The sequence below is a fragment of the Poeciliopsis prolifica genome, unplaced genomic scaffold, assembly GCF_027474105.1.
Source record: "Poeciliopsis prolifica strain line A6 unplaced genomic scaffold, Auburn_PproV2 SCAFFOLD029, whole genome shotgun sequence".
Taxonomy (NCBI): domain Eukaryota; kingdom Metazoa; phylum Chordata; class Actinopteri; order Cyprinodontiformes; family Poeciliidae; genus Poeciliopsis; species Poeciliopsis prolifica.
Window position 1 is genome coordinate 3,217,959 of NW_026562404.1, and position 15,108 is coordinate 3,233,066.

At 37.4% G+C, this 15,108-nt stretch overlaps 1 long non-coding RNA gene across 1 annotated transcript; it reads right to left on the reverse strand.

The window, feature by feature from the left end:
* Positions 1-5,653: 5,653 nt before the first annotated feature.
* LOC129372526 (uncharacterized) lies at positions 5,654-12,730 on the reverse strand. Its single transcript, XR_008607259.1, has 3 exons — positions 12,651-12,730; positions 6,062-6,151; positions 5,654-5,747 (listed from the first exon to the last, which is right to left on the reverse strand). It is a non-coding gene; the product is annotated as an uncharacterized LOC129372526 (long non-coding RNA).
* Positions 12,731-15,108: the final 2,378 nt, after the last annotated feature.

Consider the following 15,108-nt stretch of genomic DNA (forward strand, 5'->3'; position numbering starts at 1 on the left):
GGGTTGAGAAAAATATGTGGGACAGTGTGTAAGGGAATTTAACAAGACTGATTCATGAGGATCCCTGAGTTTCCACTGCCTATTTTTCATGATCATAGATTCTTTGAAACAGATACATTTGCTTTTTTTGTAGATTGAGGGAAAAGAATGTTAGTACTCTTTCAACCAGCTGACTAGCAGTGTGCAGCAATAGATAAATCTCCATATGGACAGGAAGGCTTTACTCAAGCCGATATGTCATAAGAAGAACTTCAAACCAGAAATGATGTGATGGAAATATGAGGTTTACATTTACAGCCTTCACTCTCTTCGTATACCGTAGCACCAGGAAATGACACGTGTGTGTATACTTCACATGACAGAGGTATGAACATCTATGACTAATGAAACTTTCAAGCACAGGCAAGCTACTAAGCAACGTCAGTAGAGTGAAGTGTCATGCTACAGTACATTAGCTTTTTAAAGCCAATTTCAGCCAAAGCGGTGGATAAAAATGAACAAAAACAGAAACCATGAATCTAACAGTGATGACTGGTATCTCTGAGCCTTTTATGTAGGTTTCCTCCGACTGAAGTGCAGTCTGCCTGAATATTCTATAACCTGATTGCAGGCCCCGCTCTTTAAAGGAGCACAGCGAGGATGGGGAGGGGGCTGTATTTTCTTCCGGCCCAGTCAAGCAGGAGGCCTGGTCTACCCGGGACCACTTCGATCGCTGCTTTTTTCCTCTCTCTCTCCAGGATTATCCTCTTATCAGCACTGCAAAAGCCAGGCTGCGAAGCGCCAGTAATTAGCCTATCTTTAATTAACGAGCACTCTGCTTCAAAACCACCCACGGCCGGCGTAGGCTCCCACTTGGAAGGCAGTCGGCGCAGCGCAAGGATGAGCAGACTTAATCTTGTTTTTGTCTGGGTGAGGGAGAGTGAACGCGTAGAAAAGGGCAAAGGTCATCTTCAAGTAGTTGGGGAGCCGCGCTGAGCAGAACATCCCTCATGCATGCTCGCTTGCAAACAACAAGGGAATCCTGCCACCCACAACTGTTCCACTTCACTGTACGTATGTGTTCGGGCGTTCATTCGAGGCTGTTCGCTGGTGTGTGTGGATGAATTGCTGCACATAAATCATACTGCCTCCTCACTCTCATTAACAAACCTAAATTTACAGGTTTACTTAAGCCTCCTTCAGATCTACTGCGGAAACTCAAGTGGGAGGATATGAGGGACAGAAGTCACTTTAATGAGCCTTACTCAAGTTTACAAGATTCACAACTTTGCTTGTGAATACTTTTTAGAACTTGGAATAAAAGAAAGGAGTAAATGTTAATGCAAACCTCAGAACTTTTGGTCAGGTGACTGTAATGGCTAAAGGTCAAAGAGGAATGGGACATGTGAGGGCGGTGGGAGTGACGAGCAGATCTGGATGAAACCTGGACAGGGAAAGCGGACAATGCCTGAGATCGGCCTGGTCCTGGGACTGTAGAGGAGGAGAGGCGACGGCGGCCCCAGCATGCATACATTAGTGGTGCTTAGGCTCACTAATTGCTTCTCACTTAGACAAATCTCCTGCAAATCACGGCTGCGCCGCCAGCACTGGCCGGGCCCCCCGGGAAGCAGAGACGGCAGGCAGGCGGACAGAGCGAGAGACAGGAGGGGGGAGGAAGAGGAGGAGGAAAGGCAAGTGGAGCGTGTGTACCAGAGGCGCTTTGGAGCAGTATGGAGGAGGAAGGAGGTGAGGTGGGGGCGGAGGGAGGATGCTCCCATGAGAATGCCCAGAAACGAAAAGAGAGCGAGAGAGAAAAGCAGCACTTCAAGTGTGGCTCTCTTTCTGCTCATCCATAGTCCGGACTGAGAATGCCCCCTCCCAACCTCTCACACCCCCTTCACTCACAAGCCCCACCGCTGCTCTATTCCTCCATCCAACCCCCACCGTCTCTTCTACAAGCCCTCAGATCTCTGCTCTGCCCCCTCGCCGGCCCCTCCTCGCTCTCTCCATCGCTCCATGGAAAAGTGAAGGAAAGATGAAACTCTACAAAGAGGGGGGGGGGAGGAGGAAATCAATAACACAGATGGATAGCTGGATAACAGGGTCCGGCATGCTTCGGCAGTGAGGCAATCCAGAGGGTGCCCACACAACTTCCACACAGGCGCAGAGAGATGGGCAAAAACAAGACGCTGGGAAGAAGGTGGTGATTAGCCTCAGGAAGTAAGCATCGCCCGCAACACACAAGCACGCACTTGTTCATGTCCTGCATGAACTACAACATATGGGATGCACCCATACACAAAAAAATAATGCACAAGGCCAAACATGCAAAACTAAACAAGCGCAACAAAAACACCTGGAACTTTCAACAGGGCCTTAATTTTTAACTGGGTGAGATGCAGCAAAACAGTGAGAAGTATGATGTAACCTGAGGTAGGAGAACACACTCCAGCTTAACAACAGAATAACTCTAAAGATCAATAATATTTTCTGATATTAGGTGGCTGAAGGCAACAATTCTTTTGTTAGTGTAGTTTTTTAGGAACCCCCTCAGGATCACTGTTTACAACAGGGGTCCTCAAATCCAGGTGAGCTGCAACTTTAAGATGTGTCTCTGCTTTAGCACACCTGAGTCTAATAATCAGGTCATTAGCAGGATCTGGATAACTTGAATGGGGATTCTGACATGTTGGACCAGGGAAATATGTAAAACTTGCAGGACCCCAGCTATTGAGGACCGCAGGTATACGATTAATTGTTTTTTGTGTATTATTGAGATTTGATGGTGTGTGAGTGACTAAAAAGTAGCTTTGGATATGTGTGTGTTGGAGTGGATGAATATACATTTAAATATTTTTTTTTTCTGTGTGAATATTTATGTATGCATGTATTGAAAGAAAAACCAGGGACTGATTTAAATTACTTTGTCCTTAAACATATCAGATGTAGACTCTTCTCTGTTGCTATGGTTGTCTTCATTGTGGCTGTTAAATAAATAAAATATCCTGCAAAACCTGGAGCTGAGAACATTCAATACCATAAACAGGTTTGAACCCTTAACTCTCTTGAAGGAGCCTGAGTCCTGGTGAACACGTCCATTTACATGTAAGAGTTTTCAAGGTGCCAGTTAAGGAGTTAAACATGTTATTAAAAATATATTGCGTTAATGTCAGTATGGCTGTAAACCACCTGTTTTATCCTATGATACATCCATTTGTTTGTTTGTTTGATTCAGTTCACAAATACATGACGAATATAATGCGATGTCATATGCCTGGATAACACAATCATTTATATCTACATCAACTCACAAAAACAACTCTTAACAGAATATGATTGGATTATTTTCTTTCTGAGCTTTTACAGACATCAGGCATTGAAATAGAAATGTTAAAATAAGCCTGGTCATATGGATTGGTAATTAAATTTTGCATTGATGTGATTGGATTGTTAATAATTTAATTGAGATATTGATATAAATAGATCCCAAAATGTTACTCAGGTATCCTTAACACTAGCCAGCAAAAATAAGCAGTAATACCCAGAATTTTTGTTTTTGTTTTCTTTGAATGAATTAAAATAGGAATGTTTCAACCAAATCAGTTAACTCCAGTCCAACAGATTTCTGAACCATTAAAAAAAAATAAAAACGAAAACACAGATATGAAAGAGTAACCTTACTTTTTCTTTTTTTAAAAAAAAACATTTTGGCGATGTGGGTTCAGATTATCTAGCTAGTGTGCAACCAGTCCGCTGGCTCACTTTGAGGTTCCAGCTTGGCCTGATGCAGGAAGATAAATGATATACTATTATCTATGTTTTTCTTCTAATCATCACTGAATCACAGTTTAACTCCAACAAAAAGCAATAGCAAAAGAGGTTCTGACTTTCCACCACTGAGTTACAGTTAATGCACCACAAGATAAAGGTTAGCAGAGATATAAAAAAAAACAAGAGAAGCTGTGATAATGTGCACAGTGAGCAGGAAGCTAGAAGTCACAGTAGAGGTTTAAAACCATACGAGTGTAAATGGATGAGTTATGGTAGCATTGGATGACAGATTCTGAAAAACAACAAGATAAGTTTCCTTGAATCCTATGAACTTTACATCATGCTACCACACAAATAGCAAAGCTGTTGCGTTGTGCTAACGTAAGCAGAACTTTGCTGGTTAGGTTTCCTTTTAGGAATACGTTCATTAATACTAAAACCACCAATACCTTACAAAGGTTATTTGGTTATTTCAAAAAATAAGAGAAAATCATCTTATTCAAAAAATAAGCCTACCTGCAGTGTTTTGTCAGTACCTTCATTTCATTCATCTTGTCACTATTTTCAGATCAGAATCATAGCACAGGATGAAGGTCTGAGATCTATATTAAAGGCTCTCTTTGCACCCTGAACTTTCTCATTACCAACAACACCAACATGTCCAGGGACAAAACAAAAAATTTTTAAATTCTGAGATTTTAGAAGTTCTAGTTTCTCTAAAACACAGACAATCATGGGAATATCTCACTTTAAGCAGGAAACGTGACATACTTCTCATATGCAAATATGTGTTGCTCACTAAAAAGACTTTAAAGTTTCAGGTTTGTTGTGTTTGTGTGGTTTTTGTGTTGATTGTGATCAAATATAGTTAGGCATAAAATTATTAATTCCCCTTGGAGATTAGTTTCCAAATTATTTTCATGCCACCAAGAAGTTTGTTCTGATAAGAAATAAGACAAGTACAGCAATGAAACAATAGTATCAGTTTAAGAATTATTATATATTTATGCACATTACATTTTAAAATGACATGAAGAAAATTATTTAAACCCTTCTTCAACAGAGACATATTCATAGTTGTTCCAGAAAACAAATCTGTCCGCTTTCTACTTGTGTCTGCTAGTATTTGGATGATTTATCTTTGGTGAAAGGCCTCACTGTCATCACCCTAATCTTTATCTCCCTCCACAGATTCTCAATAAGATTTGAGTCTAGACCCAAATACTTCAAAACATTAATATCACCGACAGACAGAAGAGGCACTGTGGTAAATTTAAAAGCTTTCTTTAAACATGCAGTGGGGTATGAATGTTTTTGGGCCTGTCTGTAAAAGGTAATATCAAGCACAGTAAATGTATTTTCCTCTGTTTATGGGAGAAAAATACATTTACATAGTATGAAATGTGTATAAAACATATTTTATACTATCCACCATATCATTAGGCTTCAAAACTGTCCCATACCATGCTTTCACCACCTCTGTACTTAGAAGTTCATTCAGCTGAGTTTTAAATATTTTCACCAAAAATATACATGCAGGCATCGTTATAGTTAAGTAATTATTTTTGTCTGTTTTTTCCTTGTTCATATAGTAAAACTTAAACTTATTTTTACTTTCCGTCTGCCAACCTTTCTGTAAATAGTAAAACTTTAATAGATGTAGCAACAACAGTATTCTGGTAGGTTTCTGTATTTCTCAGTTCTGAGTCTTAATGTCTGAACTCATGACCTGAGTCTAAATCTGAACCGAGCAAACTTTATTCACTTATCAAAGACCGGTAATGACATCCAAATGTTTTCACTGAAAATGTCGCAACCTGCAGTTGTTCATAAATTACAGTGAAGCAAGTCTGACTTTTTGAAATCTACGATGCTGTGAGATATTTCCAGTGTGTTGGTCGTTCCAAGGGGAGCCGTCACACAAACCGTTCTCATGCTGGCACGGAGATGTTAACAGCTGCAGTCAATCATGATTACTAACGGGAAGTGAAGCGGTCCTGGCAAGTAAAAAAAAAAAAAACTAAAAAAAAAACACATTTTGGAGCTCTTAGTTTTGCTAAATTAATAATCTATGTGGGTGTAAAGACAGTTTGGAATCTGTCAGAATAATTTGTACTATGTACACTTCTGTAAAATCCTCAATAAATTCAAACTTGTGTTGTGAATTTATGGACTTTTTTTCTCTGTAAAACCTTGAAGATCAACAAACAATAAGCTCCATAAAAACATTTAAAGAGCTGACAGAACGCGCAATTTTGCAATAATATTTTTGTCTCTACTCGACAACTGCTTATAGTGTTGCATGCTGTACCTTAAAAAAAGCCTCACTTGTGGAGAAAAAAACGGATAATTCAAGGGTTGGCGGCAGCTTGTGGACTTTCTCAATTTTGGCCGTGACATCCTGAAACAAAAACGGCATATTGTGAAAATCAGAGGTAATTTTAGATAAGAGATAAATAAAAGTTAAAGTTAATACAAAAAGACATTATGGAGGCATATTTACATAAGAGGTGGCCTTAAAATGTGAATATCCAAATTAACCGGGCCAGTTTAAGGTATATTTATTTGGCCACTCTTTGGACTTTGAAGGTCTTGATTTAGCTCAAGAGGGTCTTCAGGGTTCAAATACAGACAAACACGTGAAGCAGAGATTTTTGTGAAAAACCTCACAATGAGGCTAGCAGTGCATGCAAAAGGTGTGCCCATATTACATACCACAAGAAAATTCAACAATGCAGACTCTTAAGTGTAATGTAAACTACAGGAGATGTCAATACATTTAGATTTTTCAAAAAAAAAGTTTTTTAAAAATTTGATTCAAATTTCTGCTAAAAAATTGATTAATAACCAACACAATCTCACTTCCCAAAAAGCTGTAGCTTAAAATCAAGTCAACCATCCGAATTAAACAACCCTCTTCAATTTGTCTCAATAGTCAGAACTTCGCTGCATTTCCGAGGCAAAACGAACGGCCACATGTTGAGAAATAGATGTTGGTAACTGTTAATCGGTTTACCCAAGAAAGAAAACTAACCACTGAACCGGGTGTACTTTCTAAGCGAAAGAAAATGGCAAACAATGCCTGAAAGGAGTAGCATACGAAAACAGCAGAGAATGGCTCAGTCTCCTCCAGCTCTGTAAACACCAAAGCCACTCTAATGGCAACAAACCAGTTAATATTCACATAATAATACAAGTTCAAAGGTTAAATGTTTATTTAATAAGTATGAAAGAAGCGGTTAGCACACAATGTGAAATTTTGCTTTGGTTATGTTGATTCAGTTTATGTCAGTATTCCTTTATGTAAAAACCCTGATCTGAAGTCTGATGTCAGTCTGTGGATTATGAAAATCTTTATATTCTTTCCGCTGACTGAAACCCGTACACACTGGTCACAAAGCTTTTAGCGACAACGGTAAAGGTGAAAGGTCAAAGACTTTATAATAATGATGATGACCCCAGTCTTCCATGCACATATTACATATACAAGCACACACACACACGTGTAAACAGGCACGTATTTCACCCCTCTTGCCTCCCACAGTCCAGTCTGTGTAGAAATCACTATAATTACCTTGTGGCCTTTTTAAGGTGATATTTTCTGTTTCAGTAAAAAGCCATAAGTCTATAAGACAGCCATTAACCTTAAGAGACTATAAAGATGTTATACACAATGTGGCAAATGTAAACTTGTCTCCTCAGATTCAACACAATGACTTGCAAAAAAAAATATTGTTGAAATTTTAGAAAATCACATATTTTAAATAACACATTGATTTTAAGAAGCTTATGAAAGTAATAACCTGCTAGTTTCCTCCCGCCACTGTTCATACTGTGGTAAAATGATCCTGACATATTTAATCGCACAAGTTTAATTAACACGAGCATCACTCTAGTTAAATATTTCCACTTATTCAAAGCGGAACCACTCAAAAGTGTCGTCTTGTAAAACGAATCATCAGCACCCCCTGCTGGTCAAACCTCGACGTTCCACAATCACATCAGAAACTCCTAAACCAGAGAAAAACAAATCCACTGGCTCCATCCTGTGGAGACAAATGTTTCTCTCTCGCATTTTGGATTAATGACATTTCACTTCAGATTGAAAGTAACCTCAAACCCAAATAATTTACACGTCAGGAAGAACATACAATGCAGGAGTGGCAGCTCAAATGATCAAATTAGTGATTAATTACAGCAAAGATATATATCTTACAAAACTCCAGACTGACTCCTAATTAACTTGCTAATAAAGTCAGATTAAAGTGTCTTCTATGTGCATGTGAGGACACAACTCATGAAAACATCTGAAAACATTTTATGGAGGCAGATTCTTTTTTTTTGTAAGAAAACACCCAGATGAGTTTTGTCTTAAAAATATGGTAGAAAAAAAATAGTGACAGTAACAATAACCGAAACATTAAGATGCAAGATGATCAAAAAAGGTTTATTTTGCATTCATTTGAAGACATTTATGTGAAATAGTTTTGATTTGAAAACTGTGACAAGAAAATATATTTTTTATGTAGTCAAGATACCAGCTGTATTTGTTTTTAATCAGATAAGCTCCTAAGAGAAAGTATGAATTTAGCATGTTCATATGAATAATCCAGCATAGCTTCAATTCTGTAAAACTAACCCAGTATGTAGTGAAACAATAAATTATAATATATTCTTTCTACAGGCCAGTAGATGGCGACCACTGTGGCTCCATAAAGGAGTGGGGTGGTACATGATCAAATTCATCAAGCTCTTTCAGTAATCAGTTTTCTGTAGTAAAATGTTTTTTCATAGCATAATTTTCACATTATATATATATATATATATATATATATATATATATATATATATATATATATATATATATTATATATATATATATATATAGCCAATACAGGAGAAAAAAAGATTTATCCGATATTGCAGGTAGCTGGATTTACTGATGAGCTACAGTGTATATTACCTGTATGAATCAACAGTTACAAAGGCCCTCCACTATTAGCATTATAATGCAATAACAGACATTGCAAGGCTGAAAGAGCGAATTACGGCATTTAAAGGAAACAGACACACCTGCCTAACAAACATAATTTATTATCCTGAGTAGCAGACTGAACACTGAATTAGAAAGGCAGATGTAAACAAAGGACTGCAATACAAACCACAATTTCAAAATATAGTGGATGCTTTACATTGGATATACATGTAAAGCATGTTTGATAGTATTGATTACTATCAAACACCACTTAATGTCCCATTCAATCACTCATGGATAATCAAAACTGCTTTGTTGAGTTTAACCACCCGATTCCTTGTGGATGTTCTGCTCTTTGTATGCTTCATTTCTACCTTTCTGCAGCAGAAGTTTTCATGCCCTCTGGTGGTCAAACTAACATTATTTCAGTGAAGTAGCTTGCAGAGGTATCCACAGTGGGTCCTCAAGGGCCGGCATCCTGTATGTTTTAGTTCCTTCCCTGGTTCAACACACCTGGATCAAATGAAGGTTCATTGGCACGCCTCTGCAGAAGTTTGACAGGAAGGTCGTTGGACCATTTGAATCAGAGTCATCTAAAAGTAGCAGAACACCTAAGTAATGACTACCTCTCTAGAATTTCTAGATGTTCTTCTTGTGACGTCCAGAAAGTAGTGATGGGCAGATGAGGCCAAACTGTGTCGACACTGTGCTGAGACTGTTGCTTTGTCACTCACAGTGGCATCTGCTCATTTTAAATTTAGAAAGTCATACCAGGGAAATTCAATAAAGCCGGGAGTGTTAACAGGCTCATGCCCCTCATGCCGGGCACGTTGGTGCCTCAGCATTGTGGAAGTGCTCTGGTCACAGTAAGACAAGAGGAAATCCTACATTTTTCACCTACAATGCAAATAAAAGTTCAACCATATAAACTAAACAAATATCCCATGGAAAGGAATTTGAATAATCCAAAAGAAAAACGATCAAATGTGGAAATGAGGCTGGAATAATTATTTTCAGTTATAAGATCAAAACAATCTCACAGAGGAGAAAACTTCCTCTTCCTTGGTTGATCCATGCCAGTAGTCAAATAACACAAAGTATCTCCAGCTAACAAAACCTACAAGCGGGGTTTCATCTTGTTTGCTCGGCGCATGTGCCGAGGTTTCGGTGTCATCTGGCCCATCACTACCTGGAAGAGTCTTCAATGAGACCTTGGAGTTATTTTGGTAAGCTGGCTGCTCCTGGAAGGTTCACTGAGCGGCCATGTTTCTCCCTGTGTAGACATTGGGTTTCACCGTGTTTTGTTATTCGCAAGCATTATAAATGGCATTGATAAGAAGGATTCCCCCCCCCCCCCCCCATTTGTTCTTGAATATTTTTACATCTGGATATGATGTTTTGTTATTTAAGACCTTTTAGTCTACTTCATTTGGTCAGACAAGTTCTTTTTAAGAGATTGCTCAAATCTACAGATCTGGTTGTAATCAAACCTGGATGTGAAAATTTTAATTATTTTAAAAATTGGTTAATAAGTTAAAGATTCAACAATGAAGATGACTGAATTTTTCAAATAGATTTGCATAACTATTTTTTCCCTTTATAAACAAGACCACCATTTAAAGCTGCATTTTGTTTTTGATCAAGCTTTTGACAATTTATTTTAAAAAAACAAAAGCAGAAGGATCTTCTACGGAGCCAATATTCCTTTTTCTCTGCACTGCATGTTTATTTTTTAAAAAGTCACAATATTCACATCTCGTCCTGATCTTTAAGCCGGTACATGACATCCCAGAGTTTGGTGTTACATATGACAGTCCAGTCGGTTTCTGGAGCTATTAAATAGTTTGTCACACTGTTTTACTTTTTGAAGATGTTAAATACCATTTCACATTTACATTTAAAATTAAAAAAGAAGATAAGCTACTTATTTTTCCCTTGAAGGTTTGGCTAACTCCAAGTGTAATAACTTGACTTCTCCAAGTTTTTTTTAGTTTTTTTTACAGACGCTGCACTTGGCCTTGTGTTTCCATGTGTTGCCATCTCCTTCCTGGAAGAGGCTGTTGATTGATTAACTATATTCCCTAACTTTATGGTTACTCTTTTCTTTTTACTTTGAAGACACAATAAATAGAAATCAAAGGAGCCTGACTTGATGCAATTATCTGTCTAGTACGACTTGCTTTCCCCCTGAGCTCCATAACGATGCATTTGGCTAGAGATCCTAATCTACATCACTTCTGACCGGTTGTCATCATAATATGAAACAGTCCTGCTTTACATTTAAGTTCAGACAGGACAGTTTTTATTTTTTGTGTATTAATAGATAAACGGAAACAAACTGGACAGTGTGTACTTCAATTTAGATTTAGTATAAATTAAATAACTAAAATAAACTGAATTGAATTTTTTGTAGGTTTGTTGCTACTCTATGTACTGAAGTAATTTATGCAACCAGAATATGTCCATTCACGAAAGTACCTGCAAAGTATCAGTGCGCAAACTTTACACTTCTGAGACAACCGAATAGGAATCAGGTTTATGAACAATGACTTTTAATATGGGCAGTTCCTGTGGATTGTTTATTAACAATTTTAAGTCCAAAGTACTTAAGCTCTAAATTATGTATGCTTTAATGTTTTGGTGCGCCTTTTTTTTATTTTCCCCATGTACTAAACATATAAAACAAATTTGAAACTTTGGAAACTTAAGAGACAACATTTGTGAGACTATTATATTATTATAATACAATTATTATAATTATTATATTATTGTTATGTAGCCGGGACATTATGTCAATTATGCACTCTTCCGCTTGCCCATATAAGGAAGACGCTGTGTTGGAGCGCAGCTGATTCATTACGGAGACAGGTAATCTGCATTTACATTTAAAAGCGGGTAGATCGCTGAGAGGGTCAGAGTCCAGGCTGATTCGTCTACAGGTATGTTTAACATGAAGTGTGCGCTGGGTTCAAAATTATTTCTGATGCCTCCATTTTATTGTTGCAGAAAACTTGTTCTTGGAGAGGACATGCAGAGCTCTGTTAACTTTTAGAGAAGGTAAAGGCAGTTTATTATTAATTGGCTATTTAAGGCATCTGTCTACAGTAATTCTATTCTCTGTTGTGTGCAGGTTGGCCTGCTACTGTTTCAGTTTTAGTTTGTTTTGGTTTCAGTGTTGCATTAGTTTAGAATTTATGTTCTGGATAGTTCTTTATTCCTTTGGGGGTTTGTTGTCTAGGGAAGGGGAGTTTTTATTGTCCAGCCCTCCAGGCTTGTTTGTTAGCAAAATAACCTTTGCTGTCCCTGGGTTCCAAGCTGTTTTATCTAGATTGAGGAGACTAGTGGAAGGCGAGTTTTTCTTTTCTTTGTTTTATTCACCAGGGAGTCTTTTTTGTTGTGTGAGTGTGTTTTTGTTCAGGAACACGTAGGTGCATTCAGTTATATTTGGGTTTTTATTATTATTTCTCCCCCAAAGCAGTCTGATTTTATTTAATTGGAGTAACTGGTTGTCAGCTGTAAGGTTTCCAGGGCCAGCATAGATTTAAGGTTTTAAAGTGGTCGATGTTGTACAGCAAAATGAACTGACTACTTATGCCTATGGGTTATTGTGAGTTAAATAAACTGTGGTTAATTTGCAACAGTGTCTCTGATTATTTTTTACAAACTTATGTGTGATCTGGTAAAAAGAAAACACCAGGGAATTTAAGGTTCTTCACACATAACTAAAGCCGGAACCAAGGTACCAGTTATTTTATAGAATATTGACTGTCAAACTTCTGAGAAAACGTTCAGTCAATATGTGGCTAATTGTATCGTTGTCGTTGTGGTTTGCTTATGTTACGGTTTAAACTGCCTTATATTTTTATATTCTCCCCAAAATAAAAGGATGTTTACGAATACTCATGTTGTTTAGTTAGTTACTCACCGAAAACAGGCAAACTACAAACAATTTCTTTCACAGATGAGCCGAAAGGGAGCGGTCGCCTGCCGTTACGTCATCAACAGGCCGACAGGTGTTAATGAGGCGACTGACGAGCTGCCGTCAAGCGTCTCCCAAAAAAAGCTGGTGTCGCAAAGACGCCGTTTTAAAATATGACTTGTTTACATTTAATTATTTAAAATGATTGATTTACAACCAAAAAACGTCTATTCCGAATAGTTATCTGTAATGTTTTAGACTTGCATGAGTAAATCAAAGCTGTAGTCCAAATTCAGAGGATACGTCCTCCTTCCAAACCGGAAGTGAACAGCTGGAGATTTGGACGGTATTGGAATTTTGTCACTCAGTTTTTAGGGTTTCACATACCATAATAGATTAAATCATAATTTAGAAACTACTTTTTTATTCAAATCATCCCCGTCTGCTATTAAAATGTGATTATGTAAAATATTTATGTATAAAAAAGAGGATATCTGCAAGAAGGGATGAAACTTTCACTGACTGCACCGTCAATGTAGTGTCATAGTGGCGGTCTGGCGCCCCCTTTTGGCTCCACATTTAATAAACAAATTACACTATAAACATATTTAGCTGTAAATGATGAGAGGTAGAAGAAAGAAAGAGAAACCATACTTAAGATTACATGAAAAGGCAGAAAATATGTCTTTGGATCATTTAAAACCATAACCATTTTTTCTAAATATTGTCACAAAATAAAATAAAATATATAGACGACGTCAAGAAAACCCATCTCCCAATACAGAATGACAGCTACGCCTGCAACAGTTACTGAAATGAAAGAACATCATGAACTGTTTTGATATTGATGTCTTTGTTTCAGTGACAAACTGAACAGATCACTCACTAAAACGACAGATTTTAACTGTAACAAACGTGCTCTAGCCCCTCAATATCTACATATAGCTGTAACAATTCAACAATCTGCTGATCAAGCCATCTTCTCGCCCTATGATGTCAATAGAAACCAACAAATCTGAATAGAACTTCCAATATGACGGGGAAAAAACTAAATGTAAAATTAATGCTGTCAAGATAAAATGAGCAGCAAATATCTAAATGTGCTTGCATCAAGCAAATAATTAATTTAAAAAAAAATTATGTTTTTACTTTTCTCATTAAACTTTAGACAAACTGAAGAACTTTAATGTGGTGCTTTGTTCCCTCTTTTGTCATTTTACTATATCTAATTATTTAAAAGAATCCTTCATAGCATAGAAAATGAAACGAAGCCATTATGAATGTAATGTTCAACAAACTTTGCCTGTATTTTTTCCACTGTTATAATTAACCTAAAAGCTTATAAAGTCACAATATTCTCGTCTGGGCTTACCTAAATTGTTTAAAGCCAGAAAAATATCTCCCAGTGGCACATTCATACATTTAAATAATATATTTAATTCTAGTGATTGTATGTTTTTCACTTCAAATTCATTGTACAAAGAAATTGTTCACTAGACCAACTTGTAGCTCCTAGATGTCAAGAATCAACTTGGAATTTTACCAGTTTCTGCAGTGATGGGATGAGGTTGAGCCAAATTAAAACATACATAATCTGAGACTCGACCACTTTACTATGATGCTGGGTTTAATGCTGCGCTTCTCTGAATTCAAAGTCATGAAAGTTGGGTTTGGTCAGCAGCTCCAAGGTTTCAGAACCAGAGTCATGACTGACCGGGAGAAGCAAAGTCTTGAAAATATCAAATTATGTCGGAAATTGTCTGTCTGTAAATGCATGTTTTTGCAATATGAGGTAAAACTAAATGCAGAAATTTAGAATAAAGGTTGTTGAGGTTGTTTGCCTTGGTTGTTCAAGGAGCTCAGTAGAAATGTTTACTTCAGCTAGCAGAATACAAACTGCAACTCTGCTGTTTTTCTCTAGTTCTGCAGATTAAACTGTTGAGTTACTTACCTCTGTAAGTTAAGAACCGTCACACAAGCAGCATCTAGAAACACTCCTCCGGCAGTCCTCACCAGGTTTAAGGCATTAAACCAACAGGTGATTGAAAGTACTTAAGTCTGATGTTGTGGTGAAACTGGGAATAGTCCAATCCTGACAGTCGAGATGCTGTCACTGTGCAGAAGCAGTCTTTGAAAACACCATTTGAGCATGAAGTGATCCATCTTGAAGTCTGTGTAAAATGAACAACTTGGATTTACCAACCATGTTAGAAAAAAAAACAAACTAATCTTGATAATCTTGCACAATCTGTTCCTCCAAAGTCTTTTTTTTTTTCTCGAAACAAGATCATCAAGGATTTACGGGGATTAGTAACAATATTGCATTTTTTCCCAGTTATATTTCACCCACTCCTTGCTCCTGTTACTTCACTTCATCCCACCACAGCACTCTCACTCTGCACGCACACACAGAATCACTGCAGCTTTCATTACACAACAAACAATTTTGTTTTGAGATGTTATT